Raw genomic sequence first — 26,171 nt, forward strand, 5'->3', positions numbered from 1 at the left:
ATGAATGTATATATATATATATATATATATATATACACACAGTATATGTATGTATATATATATATATATATATATATATGTGTGTGTGTGTGTGTGTGTGTGTGTGTGTGTGTGTACTATGTATGTACGTATGTGTGAACGTTTAAAAAAATACTACCCTCACACAAACTTGATAAATATTAATGAAAAATCTTATATATGTAACCGACAACAAATAATTGCGGAATGCATAAATAAATAGCTAGAAAGAATTTATACTTCACACCTTTCGCCTTTTTCGTGTTTTCAGAATCCCAAATTCCCGGCAGTGAGATTCGAACTCACACTGTTAGTTACGCTAACCCACCTCGGCCATGGGATATGATTCAAGTCCACTTCAGCTCATACATATAGATAGATATCTGTCGAATTCAAACACATTTGACTGGGACTGGAATAGACGCCAACTCAACATCGCATCAAGTTGTACCTGAATTCGACAGATATATGTTTGCATGAGGTGAAATACACTGGCATAATTTTTTTTATGGTTGAGTGATCTAGCTTAACCTCACTTCACCCATCATGCGTGAGTTTGAATTTTACCTCGAGAGTGTGGGGTTTCTTTATTTCTTTTATTTAGGAGTCAAGGATTTTTAGAAGCCAGAGTATCCGACGAATTTGAAAAGTCGAAAAATATTAGGGATCAATTACAATATATATATATACACACATATATATAATATATATATGTATGTGTATATATATACATATGTATATATGTACACACACATATATTATATGTATGTATATATATATATATATATATATATATATATATATATATATATATATATATATATATATATATATATATATATATATATATATATATATATATAATGCGTTCTACCCCAATGGTTGCAACCTGTACTAATGACTTGGAACTTTAATGCATCGTATCCCAAGGAAAAAAGCATCTAATGGAGTGTTTGAACCCCTTGGAGTAAGTACCATTAAATAGCAGATAAGCCTAACTTCTTAACACCAATGGCAACCACACTTTCACTCCTTTAGGATGCTGGTAATGGAAAAAAAAGAATAAAGTCCATTAAATGGCAAATTAAGTAATATTTTTCCCAGGGCAATGGCAACCACACTTCCACCCTTTTGGCTCGATGGGCCGGAGTTCAATTCCCCCGGCCGGCTGATGAAGAGTTAGAGGAGTTTATTTCTGGTGATAGAAATTCATTTCTCGGTATAATGTGGTTCGGATCCCACAATAAGCTGTAGGTCCCGTTGCTGAGTAACCAATTGGTTCTTAGCCACGTAAAATAAGTCTAATCCTTCGGGCCAGCCCTAGGAGAGCTGTTAATCAGCTCAGTGGTCTGTTAAAACTAAGATATACTTATTCACTCCACCCTTTTGGGATGTTGGTAACGAAAAAACGACAATTTTCCTCTTTACATGCAGTGAAAATCGCCAAATGGTTGAGATTTTGTGAAAAAAAAAAAGGTTAGGACAACGGGGAATTACCTCCGTTGATGCTTCTCATTGATATAAGATTTCCACATTACGTAATGGTATTTCGGAACAATTATACTGTAATATTCTAAATTAAGCTTCATCTATATCACAAAGCGATAATTTCCTTTTAAATATGGGTAAAAACACGAGCGAGATCCAAAACACAATTAAATGATTATGCTTTGTACCCAAACAAAGAAGATGAAATACAAAAACTCTCATTCTTTGTCCATCTATAAGCAATATGATAACCAGTTTCATGTTTTGTCCACGTCGCAAAATGACAACGCGCGTCCATCATTCTGCGATTACCATTTTCCTAAATTCGACATCAGATACGACTTATGAACCTTTCTTTTTCAGCCTATCTACTGGCTCTTCTTAAAGGATATATCTAATAGAAAATAAAATCCTTCTTGTATAGAGAACCCTTTCGGACCTGATTTTTATTTAGGAAAGGCGATGGTTACTATAATGGGTTTAAACAGAAGTAAACGAGTGTGGGACGGATATTAATTTCAAGAAAACTAATTTCACTATCAATGAATTTTGGATTCAAAATAAGTACAAATCTTACTGGATAAAAAAAAATCAGTTTTGAACAGTCATTACTAAATGCTTTAAAGGAAGCTCAAGATGTGAAATTCTTACCATTTCTGCGAAGGGGTCATGTAATTTACAAATAGGACCCATAATTAGGAACAATGAAATTCTCTCTCCAACTGTTTAAAGATGATGAATAACGGCTGATTTACATGATAACATCACGTCACGTCAAAGTGCGTGAGAATTTCTTACATGTAATCAAAGGGACTTGTTCACACCATCACGTCACGTCACCATCAAGCACACGGCATCCACCGTCGCATCATGACACGTTTTCTTTAAAAGAATATTTTGACGTGACGTGACGATGCTTCTGCAAGTTTCTTACCTCAAAATCTGAGTCGATGAGGTTGGGCACGAACTGAACGGGATTGTGATGGAAAGTGTGAATGCAAGGCACGGATGATGGGACGGTGACGTGACGTGATGTCGGTGACGTGATGGTATAACGTGAATCAGACTCAATAATCCGTTAAGAACAAAATTTGACGACAACTACAATATAAAGTTACCAAGAGCAATACAGTTTCATACAATTTAAGACAATTGTGAAACAAGATGGAACGAGCAATCATTCCCCTTTATTTCAAAATATATACTAGATATATTAACAGAGTTGAATATCTAGTATTGTAATATCAGTAAATGCAGAAGTTTCAATAACCAGTTTAAAACCAAGGCACCATTTTATTTGTTTGGCAATTCTCAGAACAGGGCGGAAATTTGGCAGTTCCATCAAGAGGGAAAATTCCTTGAATTCTAAAATGAATATTGCGTTCTGAGAGAGAGAGAGAGAGAGAGAGAGAGAGAGAGAGAGAGAGAGAGAGAGAGAGAGAGAGAGAGCAATCTTAATGTTCTCTAAATTGTCCTTAATAAATTTACCGAGAGAGAGAGAGAGAGAGAGAGAGAGAGAGAGAGAGAGAGAGAAAGAATCCTAATGTTCTCTAAATTGTCCTTGATAAGTTCACCGAGAGAGAGAGAGAGAGAGAGAGAGAGAGAGAGAGAGAGAGAGAGAAATAATCTCAGTGTTCATCAAATTGTTCTAAATAAATTTACCGTGCTAGAGCAACGCTGGGCGAGTCCAGGTATGGAAATCAAAACCAGAAAATAACACACCTGTCATTAGCACTCCTAATAGCCCTAACGTTAAGCTATGCAAATGACAGGTAAATGGCAAAAAACAATAGGCCTATGGATTTTGAAAATAGTCTTTCCCCCTCTCTCATGTCTTCATATTGTTTTTGTTTTCTTTTTGAAGACAATGAAGGAGAAAGATAGGTTGCCTTTAGTGCAAAAATGGAAGAGAAATATTGGAATTTCTGTTGCCTTTTTAACATTCATAAAAAGTTCGGCAGAGACAGATTACTAAATGGATAGATGGGCATTTTGAGAGAGAGAGAGAGAGAGCGAGAGAGAGAGAGAGAGAGAGTTTGGAGCTATTTACTGTAATTTGCCTACCATGGAAAAGCATTTATCACATATGGAAGAAGATTATATATATATATATATATATATATATATATATATATATATATATATATGAGATATATATATATATATATATATATATATATATATATATATATATATATATATATATATATATATATATATATATATATATATATATATATATGTGTGTGTGTATACATATATATATATATATATATATATATATATATATATATATATATATATATATATATATATATATATATATATATATATATATATATATATATATATATAATATATATATATATATATATATTATATATAATATATATATATATATATTATATATAATATATATATATATATATATATATATATATATATATATATATATATATATATATATATATATATATATATATATATATATATATATATATATATATATATATATATATATATATATATATATATATATATATTAAAGATATGAGAATAGTTTTCAGAAATTTTATTCTCAGAATAATAACTGCAAAAGATGAGAAAGAATGTTGTGCAAGGAAAATCAAAATAAAGGAGAAACTGATATTTTCTCTAAACTTGAAGAAAAAGCTGGTAGTAAAGTATTACTGCAGGAAATTAAATTTGAATGAAAAAATAAGACTAGGGAAATGGAATTTGGGAAAAATTCTGTAGGGAAATGGAATTTGGGAAAAATTCTGCCTGAAAAGAATGTAACATTGTAGGAACCTTGTAACCCTGCTGAGTGCAGAGGAAATAAGGGTTGTATAAGCCCATGTAAATTTGAAAGTGTTTGAGACAGTAACCATAGGCTATGTCAGGATGGCTATTCAGAGGTTGAAGAAAGGAAATGAACAGTAATTGATTAGATGATATCTGAAATGCTGTTATGTGATGCCAACTGTTAAACCTGCATGAAAGTTGTAAGAAATGTTTTAAAAATTGTATAAAAGGAATTATTTCCCCTATTTACAAGAAAATATGTGATACAGGTAACTGTCAGAATTCAGGTAGCAACGTAGGCTATTTCCTATCGCCAAAGATTAAGTATATTGTAGCGGTTTCGTTGAGAAAGTAAGAAACATAATCAATGCACCAATATGTGGAAATCATTGGGGTTTTCAAAGAGGAGTCTAAGCCAACTGCTATGGCACTGCTGTATGACAAGTTTATGAGCGTGGAAAATTTTCCAGGTAGATTACGTGACCTGGAAAAAACTTTTGACAGATTTGCTGGCAAAAGTTATTTATTTATCTTAAAAGAGTTTGGTGAGTTTGTTTCTTACATAAGTTTGTTGATGGTAAAATGAAAATAAAAAGAGTGGCGATGATGTTAATACGAATCTATCAGGAAAGAAATTTTTAAGTCATTGTCATCAAAACATCAGTCATGAGGTCAAACAGTACCCACGAAGGGTGATGAATGGAAATTACAGTTTCGTGAAATAAGGAACAAACTTCGCAACATCCCCACATCACGAGAGAGATGGGAAGATCGCATGTACTGGATACGTATGTGTATAGGGTTGTTCATGCAATGGTGGCCCTATGCAAAAAATTACGAGGGCTGTATCAGGCTGAATCAAGTGCAAGGCATTCTGTTAAACGTTCATGTGTTTGGAAATCTGTTCAAGTGAGCCACATTTAAAAAAAAATATTATTGCTTCCCCCATTCTGTTTAGAGTAATTTTTTTTATTAGCATTTACAACTCAGAAATCCCCGTGGGCGGGCGGTAGTGCCGTCAGTGCACCTCATGCAGTGCACTGTAGGCTTATTTAAGGTTCTTTGCATCGTGCCTTCGGCCCCTAGCTGCAATTGCTTTCATTCTTTTACTGTACCTCCGTTCATACTCTCTTTCTTCATCTTACTGTCCACCCTCGCCTAACAATTAATTCATAGCGCAACTGCGAGGTTTTCCTCCTGTTACACCTTTCAAACCTTTTACTGTCAATTTCCGTTTCAGCGCTGAATGGCCACAGTTGCCCCAGTGCTTGGCATGTATGCCTAAAATCTATAAATCAATCATTCAATCAACACTTGATAAATAACCTCTAACCAATAGACTGAGCAATCTGAGTAACAAAAGTTAAATACTTCAATACCAGTAGTTTGTAAAATGGGGCCAGTCGCAAGAAATAATATCCAGTAGATATGCGATGGGGATAAGTACTATGCAATAAATATGCAACAAACAGAAATAATATGCAAAAGATAAGAGATTATACACCAGTTTAATGTTTCTTGAAAATGAATTTGACAGCATACCAAGACAGGCTCGTACTGATCGTCTTTTATCTGCTAGGCAAATGGCTGTAGACTTACGGACTATAGGAGACCACTGAATCAGTGGCGTCCCTATGGCGGGCCATGGGGAGCCAGGCACCCCAATCAGATACTTGGCCCCCTACTGCCCCCAGTTGAAATGCTCTTTGTACCTAAACTTTAACCCTTACAGTATTTGATACATTTGCATATAGTAAGAGTTGAAAATTAATTGAAAATTGAGCTCTGTAATTTCAAATGCAGGTTTACTAATTACTAATACTATTATTTTCCTTCATTCACATTTAGTTATACCTTCGAGAATAGCATATTTCACTAATGACAGAATTGATACATTAGTTTTGCGTTGCGTAATTTTCTTTGGCCCCCCCAAAAAAATATCTTGGTCCCGCCAAGGCATGCCCACTGATGGAATGCCAGATACGCCGCTGCACTGAATGTGAAGTACGCACAAGATAAAAACATCCTACTATTAAGTTTGTGAGATTTACGTTAAGGTCTTCCTGTTGCCATTTTGGAAATATACTCTCAAATATAAATGTGGGAGATGAGATTGAAAACCTGTTTCTCATTCTTCTTTAATTTATTTTTAAACTGGCAAAACACAGTCAGTCACGAGTAGGAGACTTCAGTATATCCAAAAGACTGTTGAGTATATCCAAAAAATAAGAATGTAATGGAAATTTACTATTCTGAAAAATCTCTCTATTCAATCTCTCTCTCTCTCTCTCTCTCTCTCTCTCTCTCTCTCTCTCTCTCTCTCTCTCTCTCTCTCTTACCCCACAAAATAAGAACGTAATGGAAATTTACCATTCTGAGAAATCTGTAGGCACAATTACAATTACCGTTCTCTCTCTCTCTCTCTCTCTCTCTCTCTCTCTCTCTCTCTCTCTCTCTCTCTCTCTCTCTCTCTCTCTCTCATCCCAAAAATAAGAACGTAATGGGAATTTACTATTCTGAGAAATCTACAGGCACAATTAGCGTTCTCTCTCTCTCTCTCTCTCTCTCTCTCTCTCTCTCTCTCTCTCTCTCTCTCTCTCTCTCTCTCTCTCTCTCCACAGGAAGAAAGGAAATGGAAATTTTATATTCTGGGAACTGGATAACCCACGAAACACCAACAGCTTCTAGGAAATACAATGCAAAAACGTTTCACTGAAAGTTTGGCAATTGGTATCCATATATGGTTGAACTAAAATCCAATATGGAAATGGTTCACGATGGAAAAAGAACAATATGATATCAAAAAGAATATTTTACAAATAAAAGGATTAACCCTCCCACCCACCACTTCTCCCTCTCTCTCTCTCTCTCTCTCTCTCTCTCTCTCTCTCTCTCTCTCTCTCTCTCTCTCTCTCTCTCTCTCCTGTCCGAAATCTATTACCAGTCTTTTGTGACATAGACTCAATCTAAACGAGGTAATGTATGCAAGAGGGTCAACCAAACATTCCAGTACTAATGAATAAATTATATTTCAAGGCATCACAAACGAGAGTAATTATATTAAAAGAGTTTAAGGACTGGTGAGAGTATTCAAATTAGGACCCTTTAAAACGCTGTACATGGAAGCCTTTTGTAAGCTGGTTGTTTAAACAATAGTATTTAATGTAGTCGGACAATTTATATGGCATCACTGAACTTCGTAGCCTTAGTGATCTGAGAATCTGTGAAGGAAACGAAAATATAAAAATGAAATGATGGACTACATGCATTTGACAATTTGCTAAAAAAAAAAAAAAAAAAAAAAATAAAAATCTCATGATGAACTTTTACGAAATGGGGATACTTACTGTACTAGGGAACGTTATACACTGGTTTTAGCAAAATATGGCAAAGATTATCCTAATCGACGTGTATTTATTTTCTCTCTCCCATATCTACATCATCTATAGAAGACATGTTCACGTATATCTGTGGGGTCATTAATCAAGATTTTTAATGGTGATAATAATTCGCTGTTGTATTTACTGTTAGATGAAAAATCTCAAATTCTCCACGTGGCCAAATTGCAATTAACCTGTTTAATCTTACTTGCTGGTAAGTATGCATTAATAAAAAAAAAAATAAAAAAATAAAGCAAACAGCCTGTCATCAATATTATTGCATTAATTTTCAAAAGTGAAGCGCACAGCCTGGTCTTAAATATGATTGCATTAATTTTAAAAATGAAGCATACAGCATGGTCTTATATATGATCGGATTATTTTAAAAATTGAAGCACAGACGCTGGTCCTAAATATGATTGCATCAATATTTAAAAAAAAAATTAAATTAAAAATGAAGTACACATCCTGGTCTCAAAAATATTTAAATTCAACTGCTCAGAGATACCTCATAAATATAAAGAAATTCTTATCGAATATCACAGTCTGAAACAATATTTTATGCCTCGGTTGTTTGAACTTAAATGATGTTTAGCTTTTCAACAAATGTGTTCTTTAGCTCTACCTACAGGGATGTACATTTGTCTTTTGCATGGTGGGAAAAGTTATGAATTACATAAACAAAAAAATAAGGTGAAAGTGAAAGTAGAAAACCCCCTTTATATCCACGTAACGAACGGCAAATTAAGAAGAGCAGTCGCCTTACGATACGCAATCAGGTCCGGCAAAATAAGAGGTGAAAAATTACACAAATCGCCGTCCACGTTCAAAGCCGGAATATCGGAAACCTTTACCAAAGCATTACGTTTTCCGGAACGGCTCTTGGAAACGGAACTAAACTCGATATAGACGACACGCACCAGTGGTCCAGCGGCCTCTGGAATTGAGGTACCCCACTGTTTTATGCACTGTACCGGTGGTACACCTCCTGGCCCGAAGTTAATCGATGGTTTGGACCACTTCCCTTACGATACTTACCCTATTAAGCACACGCTTCGGAGCCGGAAGACGCATTCTGTCTCTGATATCTTCGTTCATTTGTTCCTGTCTTTCGCTTGGAGTCAGCAGTATTCGTCTGTTGAGGTTAATGGAAAATAAATGATTTTCATGATTTTTCTCTCAGAGAGAGAGAGAGAGAGAGAGAGAGAGAGAATACATTAGATGTGAAATATATTCGTCTACTGAGGCTAATCAGAGAATAAATTTTCAGAACTATTCTCTCGTAGAGATAGATTGAATGAATATTAATGTCTTTAAATTGCTCTCATACGCACTACTCCCTTTTATATTTTTGATACAAACACCTTTGGTGCTGACATACCTCACCCTTGACCAAAATCCCCCAACCCCTCCCCCCCCCCAAAAACCACCCTCACACCATTTTCTCCTGTGAACGTTCATCCATCACCTTGCCTCTAGAGATAATGGAAGTCCATTCCACAAGCTTCCCTGATATTTTGGTTAGTGTCCTGGAATCATAAATCTAAATGGTCTGGAAGATGATAACCTCAAATGCATCCGTCTTACAGGCGCCCCAGCAGGCAGAGAAATTGCAGGTTCATGCAGCAGCCTGCATCAATCTTGCTGGCCTTAAAGGATTCGCTTACCTATTGCAGGAATGCATTTCTCTGGGCGAGATGCTCAAATGAGCAGGCTTTTAATGTCCCTCGAGTCTGTTTGCTTACATGAACTGTTTTGTTTGGACTGAAAGTTCCTGACATAAATGAGGTGAATATTTTGTCAAGTTGGTCACTCGCATATCGGAAGAAGTGTTTTAAAATTCTTAAAAGGAAATATTGATCAGTCATGCATATATGGGTATTGAGAAAAAAAATTCATATAATAATACAGATGAAGAGTGATGCTGGAATTTATTAGGTATTTGTTTCAAAGTATGAGGGGCTGAAGTTATCCTAACCGAATATAACATAAATGAGGTAGTTATCCTCAATCACGCGAACTGACCTGTCTTTGATTTCAGTTTAATCAAACACACACATTCAATATCTATCTATCTATACACATACATATATTTAATATATATGTACACATATATATATATATATATATATATATTATATATATATATATATATATATATATATATATATATATATATATATATATATATATATATATATATATATATATATATATATATATATATATATATATATATATATATATATACAATATAAACTTTATATGGTAATTATATATATATCTTCTATGATTTATGATAGTTTGCAATTCAACATAATAAATGTATTTAATAAATATATACAATCTAAACTTTCATGACGTTCTCTGATTTAAATCTTAAAAAAAATGTATTTAAGAAAGGTACCACGAGACGTTACATGAAATCTTAAAAAAAGCATTCACAACAGAGCGAAGAGAAATAAATCATGCAAATATACCAGAAACAGCAGATATGAAATACCCCCAAAAATTACATGTAAACAAATGCCAGTAAAAATGAATAAATGGACAATAAATAAACAGGCAATATGACATTCAAAATATGACCCATTTGGAAATGTATAAACAACAAACCAGGTAAAGAAAACCAGTTTTCAAAGACGACTGATATCGAGCACAATGGCAAACCAATATTCAGATCACATTTTATCACTATTCATTACATACAGTCGCCCTATAAAGATAACCACTTCCCATCCGTTTCGAGAGGATTTTAATTATTCACTCGTCCCAAAACAACAAACCACGACGTAGTTTTCATCGTATCCGGCCACCGTGCATCCAAATAACCTTTTAGGCAACAGGACCATTAGTTCTGGGCGAAAACTCGACCGTCACTCCTGGAATATTCAATATCCGGAGGTGTATATCGTTTGGGTTCGAATAATCTCCCTTGGCCAAGGTGAATCGACACCCCAAGGTTAGAAGATATACTATATACACCCCAATATATATATATATATATTATATATATATATATATATATATATATATATATATATATATATATATATATATATATATATATATATATATATATATATATATATATATATATATATATATATATATATATATATATATATATATATATATATATATATATATATATATGTTATAATATAACCTTACACTGAAACGAAATAAATAATAATCGCAAACCAAAAATACAAACGAATTATTAAAACGTAATATACAGCGATACGCACCAGCCTACCATTTCCCCTCATCACCTATGCTTGACATTTATCTGTGGAATATTTTTGTATCGGTAATACTGCAGTAAAAAATTCATACGTCGAAGTGTCAGACGCGAGGGAGAGGTCTCAGCGAAGGTCAGAAAATTACCAAAGGCCAATGGGAAATCCCAAAACGAATATCAAATGCCGGAGCCTTGACATATTTGGTTAAGCTCCAACCGCCTTTCGGTTGCGAGTGAAATTAGGAGCAACGGGTGATAAATTCCAGACGGCCGTCTCGTTCTGTATACATACACATATGTATATATGTATACATATAGGTACATACATTATGTATATATGTACACATATAGGTACATACATAAATTCATACATACACACACACATACATAAGCCGATAGCAAGAGACCAGAGACTATGGTAAAAGTTTTGAAGAATTTTGGGTAGTTACTCAAACAAATGTCCGTTTTCTTTAATGAGATGTTACCTGATTATTTTAGAAAACGCAAAGCCTACGTTAATTCAGGGCTGACATTTGAATTTTATTTCCATATGATTAAATAATTTTAGTATAAATGCAGTACACGTACACACACACACATATATATATACATATATATATATATATATATATATATATATATATATATATATATATATATATATATATATATATATATATATATATATATATATATATATATATATATATATATATATATGTGTGTGTGTGTGTGTGTGTGTGTGTATGTAATGTGTACTGTATATACACTAAATTAATTTAATTATTATATGGAAATAAAATTCAATTGTTACCCTGAATTAGCGTTGCGTTTTCTAATAATCAGGTAACACATCATTAAAGAAAACTAACATTTGATTGAGTAACTACCCCAAGATTCTTCAAAACTTTTACCATAGTCTCTGGGCTCTTGCCATCGACTTAGTTTATAAATCCCATGAAATGAGTTTAACAAAATCTTAAATATACCTATTAGTGTATTCCTTTGAAGTATAATACTCAGTCATATGTTTTAGACAAAAACTGTCAAAAAACTCAGTTAACTGAAAACTTTTTTTATACTATTGTTTTCTGGAGAAATTTTAGTGCACAGAGCAGATCCCAATAAACAGTCGAGAATGGAATAAAGTTTTTTATGTGATAGAAAATAAGGTAAGTGAAACGAGTAAAATTCAACTTAATGACAATGAGACTGATACTGGAATAAACATTAAGGGCAAGTGGCAAACTTTAGTTTAAAGACAAGAACAGTGGCTGGTCTATTGTATTCCCGATTCTAGTGGAAACTTCTTTCAAATATAAAAATTACACAATTTCAAATAATATAATCAAAGTCTATATATGACACCCTGCTAAAGCAATCATCAGCTTATATCCCTGACACTATGATCGAACAACTAGCTAAGCACTAGTTAAACACAGTAATAAGATACCTAGCAAATAAAACATAATATTCTTTGGTATTTGTTAAGCAAATGACATATCTAACGTATTGATAGTAAGTAAAACCATTAAAAAGTTAAGTCAATCCCTAATTGAAAAATATCGTACTTGGGCTTGTCCGTAAAGGTTTTATAAGAGAAAAGTCATGCAATGACCCTGAGACTTTAGAGAATGGGTAAACGATAGGCAACAGTATTGCCACAACGAGATATGGCACACTTACATTGACTTTCATAATTAATCCAAGGAGAAGGTGGGAAAGGGAGACCGGTTTACTAAATAGTAATCGGTTCTTGTGCAAATTGATGCCAGTATTCTCCTGGAAAACTATCCAAGTTTGACCTTTTGAGCTAGCTAAATTTTGACAATGCAAATTAATTTGAATTTCCTTAAAGGTAAATAATGTTAGCACCAAGGCCTCAGCTGCTAGAGTGGCATCTGTTTTTCCCACCAAACAATAACAGTATGGAGAATTTGAGATCTGATGCTATGGAAATAATGGGTAAGGACTTAAGTGCAAGCAGGTGCAACTTGGTCAATTTAATCTACAATGATGACACCCACAGATCCAGAAAAACCTAACGATGGAGGTTCTACACAATTATGCATAATAGTTTTCTTGGTCTAGACTATATTTTGACTATAAACACACTGTAAAGTACCGCATTAGCACTCAAGTTTACGGATAGGTTATTCCTCTGATGCTAAGCCTCTAATGCTTATGTAAACAAATAGGATATTGAAGGTGACAGTAATATTCTTACGGTGAATGTGTACGATAATTTTTTCCTTTTCTGTTTGCCAGAAACCAGGTCATCGAGGTTTTACTTATTTTAGCGCCCTCTGCTTTTTTGTAAAAGAAAATTAATAAAATGTTTTATCTTTAGTATGACCTACTCATATTCAGAGTACAGAGCTTAAATACCACTTTGTACTGACGATTTGATACTATACAGTACAGAGCTTAATACCACTTTGTACTGACGAGTTGATACCACAATAGTTGTGGACATCAAATAGCATTATTTATGCAAGTCTTCTCCTAAGAAAATTACCAAGCAAATAAGACGTGGAACACGCTGCTTCGTCCCCATAGGGTCAACGAACCAAATACGTGACAGGGTTCAGCGAGGGCGGCGTGGGTGGTTGGTTGGTTGGCACACCATGATTAATCTCGCGTGATCGACGTAGCCAGGCGAGGTAGCTAGGGAAGGAGGAAACTGATCTCCGAATATAATCACAAACCCTTCGGTTGTTTTTCCCCACTCGTTTCCCAACCCCTTTCTATCATTCTGGGAGAAATTAACGCGTTTTTAAGACTCTTCTTATTCTGCTATTCATTTCGGACACAGAGAGACATTCAAGAAGGTAGAGACTGGTTTAAATGCGAGGCATTTTTGAGAAATACAAAATAAACACCGGAAATCCGGAAGGGTTACGAAACACCGTTTTTCTTGTCAAAATTCCTTCCACCCCCGCTCTGGCAACACGCAAGGAGACCACGCGATGCAGAGACCCCACAACGGCCTTTTTACGATCCATATTTCCGTGTTACATCATTTATTCTGCTGAATAAATTCGGTTCTCTTGGGAACGATAAGCAATTATCTTGTATTTTCCCCCTCCCCGTTTGATGAAACTATAAACACAGGAATAAGGGTTTTATTTGCAATTTTTCATTCCTAGGAAGAAGGTCGCGGATAAGAGTAGGGAATGAAAAATCAAACTAAACTCCTGTAATGTAAGATTTGTTTAAAGAACCTTACATAACCTCTAATTACACGCTCACTATATATATATATATATATATATATATATATATATATATATATATATATATATATATATATATATATATATATATATATATATATATATATATAATTAAACGTCCTATACTACTATATATATATATAATATATACCGTATATATATACGATAACGAAATCGTTATATATATATATATATTATCATATATATATTATTTGTAGAATGTGTGTGTTGTATATATGAATCACGGTGATGTGATGTGTATATATATATATGTATATATATATATATGTGTGTGTGTGTGTGTGTGTGTTATGTATATGTATATGAATACGTGTGTGTGTGTGTGTAATAACCTCGGAACTAATATACAATACCACTGACAGCCTCGAATAAAAAAAAAAAATAAATGAAGGTGGTTTTCCTACCCTTGTTAGATTCTAACTCACCCGCACAAGGAACATTGAGGTTGCCTTAACTTACTATGCTACGAAGAAAGATCAAAATAAATACCAGATCAAATTGATATATATCTGCCAAACTTAGACGAATTTTACTACAGCCCGAACAGGCTCACCTCTCCATCCTAACATAGCACTCCAGTTACTTTTGCTTTGTAGACTTACATATACTGTAATTATGCGGAATTAGCCGGTCGGGTTAACTATATACACACTAGCGGATCCAGGGGGGGGCGTCACCTGGGCACATGGCCCCCCCCCCATAAAAAATAATGACAAAAGAATAATACTGAAGATTTAAGTAATAATAACATAAATGAGAAATATAAAAATAGAAAAATAATAAATCTATTATAGAAATGATATATATATATATATATATATATATATATATATATATATATATATATATATATATATATATATATATATATATATATATATATATATATATATATAATATGAAAATTGGTGCCTCCATGGCATTTTTCTGGATCCGCTAGTGTATATACAATGGCTTTTGATAACTACTAAGACTTCTTAACTTCCTTGTTTCCTTCCATTTTATGCAAGCCTTCAATAAAAGCTAGTAATAAACTATGAAGCTCTTCACACCCTATTATGCCAAAAATAAGGTTTTCATTCAGCTCATAAACACATAAAATGTCAAAATCGTAAACAGCTGAGATAATAAGCAAAATCTATTGGTCACATGCACCAGAGAAAGAAATATTTACCGTCAAGCTAGTATAAGCTATTAAAACCAAATATAGCTAGTGAAAGTTATTCGGTATTTATTACCAAAGAACAGGAAATAATTTATAACTAGAGATCTTACCTGATCGTCGATACACGGATGTTAACTGGTAAAGTTCATGAATTTTTTCAACTTCAAATCATATGACCTTCGACGTTAACTGAAACAAAAGAATATTTTTTATTATAAAGTGAATAATGCATTAAATAGAAATATGTGATTATTACCTGCCAAAAGTTATTATTTAAAGTTCATGGTTATTAATGATTTTAACCTTAGCCACCGAATGAAATCATAAAACCTACAAGTTTACTATACAAGTTACTAATCTTCGTTACCTGAACTAACAACTAATTTTAATAATTAAAAATGACGTAGCCTGAATATCAACTGATCTTGAAGTTCTGAAAACCAAATATTTTTACTAGTAAGTTTATCATCTCGATGCAACGAAGGTCTTTGAAAGCCTTCTGTTTTCCCGGTAAAATCGAAATACGATTTTAAAATGAAAATTAATGCTCAAACGCACCATTATTACTTGTAAAATTATCATCAGAGAGAAAGTATGGGTCAAAAGTCATCGCTGACGAGATTATAGCATGCTGACTACGACAAATTTCGGTAAATATAGGTCAATTACGCTAACACCCGCTCCCCCACCCCCACCGCCTTTCGAATAGCTACAGCGGCGTCTTTTGATCGTTTTCATCCACGAGCGCGACCCAATTAACTAGTAAACTAGGTCATGAAAAAGGACACTTGATCAATCAATGATAAACTCGGTCACTGGGAGACCTTGTCGAAGATCGGAGTTGTTTTCCGTCCTACGGAATTGGATTTAGACGTCTAAGTTCTAAAGGGCGCGAGGGAACTTGTATTTGCACAGGTTTGCAGAATGACGTCATCGCTGTATTCGGTACGTACTGTACCTGGTTCGAAATATACAAAGGACCATGCGAGTGCTAAAGGGACTTGCATTTCTCACTAGAAAGGGAGTGTGTCTATTGTGTTAATGGAAGCCCATTCAATATAGTTATTTTCATTAAATAACTGCATAGGCCTAACTGTTTCCGAAAGTTATTTTACATTATAAATTTCACTCCCGAAACAGCTAAGAAACGTGCCCGACTCTAGAGAATATAAAACCCGGGAATAGAATTGAGAATAGAGAATAGAATATAGAATTTAGGCCAAAGGCCAAGCGCTGGGACCTATGACGCCATTCAGCGCTTAAACAGAAACTGAGAGTAAAGGTGGTCTGAAAGGTGTAACAGGAGGAAAACCTCGAAGTTGCACTGAAACAATTGTTAGGAGGGGGTGGAAAGTAAGATGGAAGAAACAGAATATGAACGGAGGTACAACAAAAGGAATGAAATGGGTTGCAGCTAGGGGCCAAAGGTACGCTGCAAAGAACCTTAAGTAATACCTACAGTGCACCGTACGAGGTGCACTGACGGTACCACCCCACTAAGTGGATAAAACCCAGGAACATCCTGGTTAGCCTATATGACGTTTCAACAGTAATAACCCCTATATACAATCTAATGTTTCGTCATAAACAACACACTAACACACGCATACACACATATTAGACATTGCATATAATGAATGTATGTACGTACTATATTATACTCAGAAATCATACTAGATAACTATGGTACCAGATAACAGGGATAAGTTAAGTACACCCAGTTTTCATCACGTATGACCCAGAAATTCAAAACCTCGGGTGGTTCTACAGCAAAGTAGGACGTGATTTAGACCTAGGCTAGTGTCACTACATAATTAGGCCGTTGTCATTACATCCATACCTGAAGTCAATCCATGTAATACCTTAAATAGTCCTAGTCCCGATGTGTCCGCCCATATCTCTATGGCAACCTTGCCTGTCATTACAGCTACGAAAGGCTAACAACCGTATTACTTACTTGTTACTTGTTACTTTACTTGTTGGCGGCTTCCAGGTCCCACACTACTTCCAAAGCGCTCGCAGGACCTCTTCATTACCAAATTAATAGCTTATTTATCAGATGCATTTGCTCACAATGCATATTCCACATTCACTGTTTGATATTCCATATCATAGCATTGATTAAACAAAAAAGTTTTAAGTTTCTTTTTGAAAGACTTCAAATCCTCCTCAGTCTGTCTCAGCTCAAGAGGAAGCTGCTTATATAATCTAGGAGCTGCGTATTTAAAGGCTCTGGCGCCACAGACTTGAGCAAAAACGCGGCTCTACCAACTTGAAACCATCTGTAACTAGTCTCATGTCAAGTTGATTTACTGGTCGTATACTCTGTAATAGGACCTTCAAATATCGAGGAGAGTCGGTCTTAACAACTTGATGGGTCAAACACATAACTTGAATATTATTCTGGCCTTCACCGGAAGCCAGTGCAAATTATTTAAGACAGGGGCAATCCTGTCCCGCGGAAGCAACACCTTTTATCAGTCTAGCAGCTCTGTTCATAATTTTCTGCAGTTTCTTGAGCTGTGCATTGGGCAAATTACAGTACACCGAATTACAATAATTCCTTAAGTATGTCATAAATCCTAGATCGGCCTTAAAACTTAGTTCAGCCGTACCAAAACACTAAAATAATATACCTAATAAATTCGTACAATATTCATACCGTTGGATGGATGATTAAATTTATAAATGATATCATAATTTAGATTATACTTACAACACTCCTTCATATCAAGGGAAGTCAGATACTTCTAACCTTCACCAGGTTACCTTGGATATATTTAGTAGTCTATGACGTTTATCCCACCCACCCCTGGGTTTCAATCCTCTCAGAGAGAGAGAGAGAGAGAGAGAGAGAGAGAGAGAGAGAGAGAGAGAGAGACTCAAAGGTTCCTTCCTCCCCAAAATAATATTCTTGTATCTCCCAAAATGTAATCACATTCTGCCAACCAGGACGGCCATCTTCGGCTAGATTTTTCTAAAAGTCGAAATATGTCTCTTTTGTGTGCATAATCGAACAAACAAACAAACAATAACACTACCTCCTCGTCAGAAATCACAACTAACAGCATCCAGAATCGACGCGGAGGACATCGGTCTTCGGCAAATAGCTACAAATGTGAAAACCATTCACTCATCAAGCCCGTTCAAAAACATAAATACTAAATACCAGTTTCACTATTTCGCCCGGCTGACGGATGTTCACCACCAATAGATTTGCCAATATCAAACGGGTCCACAAAGCCTGGTAAAACTTTTCCTTTTTTATTTCCGAGCGGCCACGGACGTGGCGGGTCAGGCCTAAATGAAATTGCATTGCAAAGGCTGACTGAATACATAGAAGTTGATTAGACCGTTCTACGGGATGGTTTTTCAGCATGGAAGAAACGAGAGAGAGAGAGAGAGAGAGAGAGAGAGAGAGAGAGAGAGAGAGAAGAGAGAGGTTTAAAGAAGGTTTAAGAGTTCCGTTTTGCCTTTCATGTGGTGTTAATAATAATAATAATAATAATAATAATAATAATAATAATAATAATAATAATAATAATAATAATAAAATAAAACTGTTTGGAGTTGGGAAACTCCACAATAGCTCAAAAGTTACAATTTCATTTCTTCCAAATTGCTATCAATTGTTTCCAACGGCGAGTTCCAACTCAGTTAAAAGCCCAGGAATATTCACACAATCTTGTTAACAGAGAGAGAGAGAGAGAGAGAGAGAGAGAGAGAGAGAGAGAGAGAGAGAGAGAGAGAATGAACTGAACCCCTGGGAAAAATAAAATCTACTATATTTCCAGTTTACAGTTACACTTCCACATGAAGGGTTCACACGTACATGCACACGCGCGTACACACACATACACACACAGCACATTTTCTTCAAGGTCTAGTACGTTAAAATAAGTGATAAAAACTACAGGTAATATTTTCGTATTTTTCACAACATAAAGACTGGAAGAGCGGTTGGTGGAGACGCGGGTGAACGGGTACAAGTGCCTTTTGGTGGTAGATATATACGGATTTTTTTTTAAACGCTCAACTTTTTTTTCTTTTAGGAGAAGTGGGAAACAAAAGGCATCGTTTCACACGAATCGATAGTCCTCCAATCTGAGTGATTAAGAGTTTTTTTTATATAAAATCAGTTAGCGTGACGCTGGTATGGTACTATATCGAGAAACAACACAATTTCTTCTTTGATTTGCTTCACTCTCACTTCATTTACTGTTTTCTTTCTTTATTACGAAGCACAAACTAACAGAGATGAGAGATAGCGCTTAAGTACACTACAGGCAGATGCTGCTGTTGAGTCTTAGGCCTATTCCGTCCTTGCTTACGTCATTGGGTGCAACTTTAGGCCTAAAGCCAGGCTAAAAATAGAATCTGAAAGGGAGGCCTACCAAAGTTAGGCCCACGAGCAGTTCTCAATGAAAGATATATTCACTCAGTATTTCATCCTATTATTTTTCGACCGAAAACCATTTATTTCTAATCGTTCGTGTATTTAGTTATTTAGGTTCCATATTCGAATTACGTTACACAGAACCCATGATGCGGTAGAAGAAGAGGAGGAGAACCACGCATGCGTACAGAAAGGAGCTGAAATATTATTGTTTGGGATACGTGATGCCGAGAAAAATGAAAGATATGCGGACGTAAATCTTGGACGGTGCTATCCAGCAATATTTGACTATCGCAGTCATTATAGGCCTAACACTGTGGTTAAAACGCTGTGTTGTGGAGGGTTACACTACACGCAGAATGAGCCCACACTGAGCGGTCTTTGGGAACGCCTAAGGGTATACGGAAAAGTGCGGTCTTTGGTGGAAAAATGGTGCTTATGAGAGATAGTAAATGTCAAGGGGTACCAAGGGAAAATGGGAGAAACGCGTTTTTTTTTTTTTTTTTTTTAAGAGGAACGATTCTCTTAGGCCGACGTTTCCTTCTTGGGTGAAGTTTATTCATTTATTTATATATTAGGTTGGGGGTTGGCTTCCTTATGTTGGAATTCCTCTGCAAAGCAGAATGTTGAATAAACTCTAAATGATTTATCTAATGTTGAATAAACTCTGGATTATTTATCTAATGTTGAATAAACTCTAAATGACTGATCTAATGTTGAATAAACCAAATGATTTATCTAATGCACAATCGATACAAAATTTTTCACAAATTAAAAATTAGCAGCTCTGTTACAATTGAAAGCTCAAAACATATAACTGCTGAGAATATCTGTGTTTTAGAGAGAGAGAGAGAGAGAGAGAGAGAGAGAGAGAGAGAGAGAGAAACTTGTCCAGTAGGCGTTCCTAATTTTAGAAACCGGTACTTCGAAAGGGGCTACAGAAAAAATATATATGTAATAAAGCTACACTCCTGAAAAATATGGCTGTTAGCTCCCCCAGAACTGAAATTTGTTTTGATTATTAGAAACTGGGATTAATTCCATCTTGACAAGACCTACATTCGTTACACCGTAAAATCCCTGCTATACCCTAAATTGAACTGAGTGTATTCGCTTTCGCAGTGAGAAGAAAATCAGAATAGCGCAATGGTGTAGCGTCTATACATATTAATATTAGACTATCTTTCTTTATACAACGTAATTGACTATTGGATATCAGAGATGTTCTTTTAGCAAAGGATTTTCTTGATTCTTCGCTCAAAAGTATTTTTATTGTTGGTATGTTTTTATTTCTATATATTATGCTCATGCTCCTATATTTAAACCAAAATCCAAAATCCAAAATGTGCAACGTTCTTACACTTTTCAATACTTTTCACTTACACTGTCATCGGATGTAGATTGAAATCATTCAGCAAGTACTTGGTTTTCACCATAAACTAACGAATCATTACAACTGCCATTACTCTCAAGACGTTATTATAGTTATTAGTTGTTTAACAGATGTTGGAAAACTGCTCTATTTCTGGTTTAAATCTTGCCAGGTTCACTTTTAAACAAAGCTGTTTTGTAAAATTCAGATGACAATTAAGCGGAATATGCTTATCTTGGTCTTCTAGTTATTTTCAGTTGTAAATCATGTAAAGGCATATTCGATCATCCAAGCATCCTTAACAGTTAGGAAACTATCATTGTTATACCGCAGAAAAATGGTCTTAAGTCAAATACAGCTTCTAAAACCAAGAATATTAGAGAAAACCTAAAACCTCCCATTAATATTTCGCAAACTTAATCCATAATGCAAACTTTTAGGCAATACATTGTTATGTACCCAAAGAAACTTGATAGTCTATTTATTGTTAAATGCTGAGCCAGCTTCTGGGCTATTCCATAAACCATTCAAGTTCATCTCATCAATCAGAATTACGATGGTGTGACATTGTTATGGCTTCATAATTTCACTCCCTTCTTTCAGATCCCTATGATAAGAATTTTTAAACGTATTTTCACTCGGATATCCACAGCTGGGATATAATGCATTAGCTGAACAGAAGCACTCACGACCAAAAAGTAATCCGACCTGTTAAACGTTGTAACTATAATGTTTTTCTTCACTATATTGTTTTTCTTTAAATTAAAAAAAGCTCTTAAACCACATTTTTCTTGCTGTGATCGAGCTCCATTTTGCTGAAAACGGCCTTCTGCTTTTTTGAATTTTTTTTTTATTTATAGGTCAAACAGTATTTGAAGGAATAAAAATTGACGTATGTGGACCATATTTCCATTGTTTCGGTCATGAAGCTGATGAATATATTGACTTCGCTGTTTCTCTAATGCACTACCATTATATATATATATATATATATATATATATATATATATATATATATATATATATATATATATATATATATATATATATATATACACACACACACACACCACACACACACATATATGTATATATATATATATAACAATTAAACAGATATACATTGAATAAATGAGCAAATTATCATTATTAAATTGATTAAATTGACCACAAAGGCTCTTCATTGCACATGGAAAACTGAACATTGTGAAATAAATTCTCTGTCTACAACCTACTACAACTTTTAATTTCCTTAACCCATCCGAAAAGAAACCTCTATACCAACTCTAAGCACCTCATACTGCGCCCGGGCTCCATGGCAACTAAACGTGTTTATATATTGATTCAACTCTCATTTCCAAAGGGGGTTGGGGAGTTACCCCAAGAGCGGCATTGACGTCACAACTATAGGCCTAGGGAAGAGAGCGGTAAAGGGATTTTACCCCCATCATCTGCAGCCACTAGGGAATTAGACCTACGGTGACGTCAGTCAGTGGATCATTCATTACGGAGAATATGGTGTAAGAAAAAAGGTTATTAAATCAGTTGATGATTTCAGGATACATAAACTGAAAAATATGTAGGCTGATATGCAATGTGTTCAGTCAGCTCAATATGATATTTAAGTGAAAATTATTAATCAGTGAAAAACGCAACTTAGTCATCATATATTATGAACCAAACTTAGAGTAAACAGAGAGAGAGAGAGAGAGAGAGAGAGAGAGAGAGAGAGAGAGAGAGAAGAGAATAATCCCCATCTGTACTGAGGCGCTCCGAAAGCCTCCTCACACAGAAACAAGAACTAGATAAATGCATCTTACATATTAAATCCCATTTTAGGCCTATCGGGGAAAACTATGACGTCAGTGAGGGTTCAGTAGGCCTAAAAATCATCTTTCATAATGGAACGAGGGTGCTTGAAATGTCTTGGAGTTGAACTGATCGATGGTGGATTGTGGTAGGCCTACCCAATGACCTCCAGAGGAGAAGGACCACAAGGCCGCTAAGACACCAGTCTTAAGAATGCTTTTATTTGAGAGAAATGGTTCGCCTATTTCCTTAGAAGAAATTGAGTTTTTTCATCAACATTAAAACGTATGAGACGAGTAATCATGATGAAAGGCACGGCACAAACAATAAACTTGACGTAAGGGTTTAAATAAATACAAACTGACTTTTTTCTTTTTTGGTATCCTTTTGGTATCAAAATATATTTCTGAAGAAAACCGGTGACTATCATATTTGACAATTATCTTTTGCAATTTTCTAGCTCTCATTTTACTTTTATCACTGCTATAAAGATAACTGAATCTATTATATCTGTGGGACGAAAGGTAAAAAAAAAAAAAACAGGCCTCGTTCTAAAGGGTTAATAAGAGCAATTTAATTTTCTAAAAAAATATAGGAATGCATTATTTTCCGAACTGCAAAATGTTTTGAGTATGAATGTCCTCTATCCCTCTTTTGTGAGAGAGAGAGAGAGAGAGAGAGAGAGAGAGAGAGAGAGAGAGAATGTGGAAAGTAGGAAGAAATCATCACCAGAATTTTAATTATCTTACATGGCTACAAGGTTGAGCATTGTAAGACAGTGAACCATGGCAATACTGAAAGCTCATGATGATTATCAGCTGGTATTGATACAGACATCAACAATGAGGAAGAGGCCAGCAACAAAATTCTTAGCACTAATAGGACTATTAGCGTACAGCCTCATTTCCTAAATAAATAAACAATCGATCTAAAAGATCCGGCTACACCCATCATTTCACAACTAGAGTTACTACCTGCGCAAGAGGAAAACGCAGACATCCAAGCTTTCAAGAAATTTGACAATTGCTTTGTCTGGCAAATGTTTTCTGTTATAAGATTTAGTTCTGCAACTTATAAGCTTGGGTCAATCTGACTGGCAATAAATGACCCAATTAGCATGTGCAGTAGATTTTGGTTTTGAACAGACAATGCAATCAAGCTACTGCGCAGAATCTGCACCTCCTATTCTGGATTATACAATAAGACAGTTAAACCAACTAATCCGCACCTCCTGTTCTGAGTTCTACAAGAAGTCAGTGAAACCAACCAATTACTCACGCATGTTACCAGTGAAACACCGAGGTCATATACACAAGAATCACGCCATTAAATACTTGGGAAACAACTGGTTGGTTTTAATGGATAGTCACACAAAATGCCCAATGAAATTTACCACAAATCCGCAAATCCAAGGTCAGCAACAGATCTACTAGAAGCACTATCCACTAACTTTGGTAGCCCTTGGGCTCTAATCTGGAAAACACCATATTATTCAGTCAAGTTTTCGAGTTGTTACTTTGAACAAGTAATAACACATTAATAAGCGGATGATCTTGATGGAACTGGGGAGAGACAGATTCAAACTTTCAAACAAACAGAAAGTCTATGTTATCCTTGATAGTTGCACTACAGCATTGACAAATGCAGTACAGACGTACACTGTCACCTTATACAAGGTCCTTTCCACTGGAAAAGCATGATATAGTCTGTGTATGCAAACGGCTCCTAATTTTTAGTGGATCAGAATTTTCTGTTGATTACATGTAGAACCTTTTGTAAAAAATGTATTTTAATGGAAACATTTTGGAATGAAATGAAATAGAATCACGTGGGAAGTATATGAGTTTTTCTTTCATATAACATATAAAATAATAAAATTCTGATCTTAAAATTGAATACTCCTTATTTCCTAACACGGAACAAAATCACCCCGAGTATTTAATTATTTACAAATTGAAGTTTACATCTGTGTCCTGGTATGTAGGCCACATTCCTCTGCAAAGGAGAAGATTCCTTCTTGCGGTTCCACTTGACGTCAAGAGAGAGAGAGAGAGAGAGAGAGAGAGAGAGAGAGAGAGAGAGAGAGAGAGAGAGAGAGAGATCAGATATTAAGACCTGCGATGGTCGTTAACATCAGACGGTAGCAGAAACAAGCAAACATTTGCTGAAACCGGGAAATGAAGTACCGTCCCGTTCCATTTATCAGTGACAGTATTAACCTACGAGCACATTGCATTTGCTTCAATAATGTTATACTAATGAGTTATTTTGAAGTCGTAGTCAATTTAGTGTCCGTAAGGACCAATATAACAGTAATAAAAACTTGATTTTTTTACATAGTTTTCAAGCTTAGTAATTTTCAATGTAATCTGTGGCAGCTATTTTGCAATATTACAATACAATATCAGAACAATTATCCTAATATTAAAAGTATCGTCAGTGAGTGTGTTGGTGAGGGATAGTCAGTGAAATAGTGAAATCACAGCCAAATTCATGCTAAGAATGTGAATTCTGGAAATCCCAATTCCGAAGCCAAGACGATCCGGAGTGATCAATAAATTAATTTTGAATTTGGAAATCGTTGAATTTTCATGCATAGTTCAACACGGTGGCAAGTAATATCACAGGGAAAAAAGTCACGGGAAAAAGTCACATGAAAAAAGTCACAGGAAAAAAGTCACAATTTTGGCTAGGAAATAGTCACAGGAAAAAGAGTCACACTAATTTACAGTGTTATGTTTTTACAGTCATTCCCAACAGGCTTGTACTAAACACGCCGCAAAGGTGGATACATACCTGCTTAAAATCGTTGCGGGCGGGGAGGGGGCCCACTATCCAGGATATTAATGTGACTTTTTTCCCTGTGACTTTTTTCTTTTTTACTCGCGACGTTTTTCACCTGTATTCGTTCAACACATCCTTCGAACACATGCCCTTAACTTAGGGGGCTCCAGTTTTTTTTTTTTAATTAGTTATTCTAGAGCAGTGGTTCTTGACCTTTTTTAATCTATGCACCCCTTTCAAATCAGCAGTCAGTTCTCGCACCCCCTGAATTACTAAAAAAAATTATTATTATTATTATTATTATTATTATTATTATTATTATTATTATTATTATTATTATTATTATTATTATTATTATTATTGTTATTTATTTTATTATTTTTTGCAGAAAAACATGCTTATATAAAAATATATTTTGCTTTAATTATTTATAGGCATCCTCGTACCCCTTAG

The 26,171-nt window shown here is 34.8% G+C and overlaps 1 long non-coding RNA gene across 3 annotated transcripts in view; it reads right to left on the bottom strand.

Annotated features, from left to right (window-relative positions):
- Positions 1-26,171, bottom strand: part of LOC136853265 (uncharacterized) — a 271,531-nt gene that overhangs the window by 242,856 nt on the left and 2,504 nt on the right. For all 3 annotated transcript variants that reach the window (XR_010857406.1, XR_010857404.1, XR_010857405.1), the window contains exon 2: positions 15,468-15,546. This is a non-coding gene — a long non-coding RNA (uncharacterized lncRNA). The remainder of the gene's footprint in view (positions 1-15,467; positions 15,547-26,171) is intronic.

Source organism: Macrobrachium rosenbergii, chromosome 27, assembly GCF_040412425.1.
Source record: "Macrobrachium rosenbergii isolate ZJJX-2024 chromosome 27, ASM4041242v1, whole genome shotgun sequence".
Classification (NCBI taxonomy): Eukaryota; Metazoa; Arthropoda; class Malacostraca; order Decapoda; family Palaemonidae; genus Macrobrachium; species Macrobrachium rosenbergii.